This window comes from Myotis davidii, unplaced genomic scaffold (genome assembly GCF_000327345.1).
Source record: "Myotis davidii unplaced genomic scaffold, ASM32734v1 scaffold326, whole genome shotgun sequence".
Lineage (NCBI taxonomy): Eukaryota > Metazoa > Chordata > Mammalia > Chiroptera > Vespertilionidae > Myotis > Myotis davidii.
The window spans coordinates 652137-652357 of NW_006296626.1; the positions used below are offsets into that span (position 1 = coordinate 652137).

Genomic DNA, 221 nt, shown 5'->3' on the forward strand with positions numbered 1-221 from the left:
TCACTGCATCCTCCCCACTTTACAGGTGAGTAAACTGAGCCGGGAGCAGCGGCGGCCGGGGACCCAGGTCTGCACGTGCCAGAGCCAGTCCTTACCCGCGGGGGCTGGGGGGTTCCAGGCCCCTATTTGCAGGGGGGGGGCAACTCCCTCTTCAGGGTCCCGGGTATCGTTTAAGGGGACCCTCCCCGGCCTTTAACTTTCCTGGCTGTGCCCCACTCTCC

At 65.2% G+C, this 221-nt stretch overlaps 1 protein-coding gene across 1 annotated transcript in view; it reads left to right on the plus strand.

The window, feature by feature from the left end:
• CCDC106 (coiled-coil domain containing 106) overlaps positions 1-221 on the plus strand; it is a 3843-nt gene that overhangs the window by 176 nt on the left and 3446 nt on the right. The gene's annotated exons all lie outside the window — the stretch shown is intronic.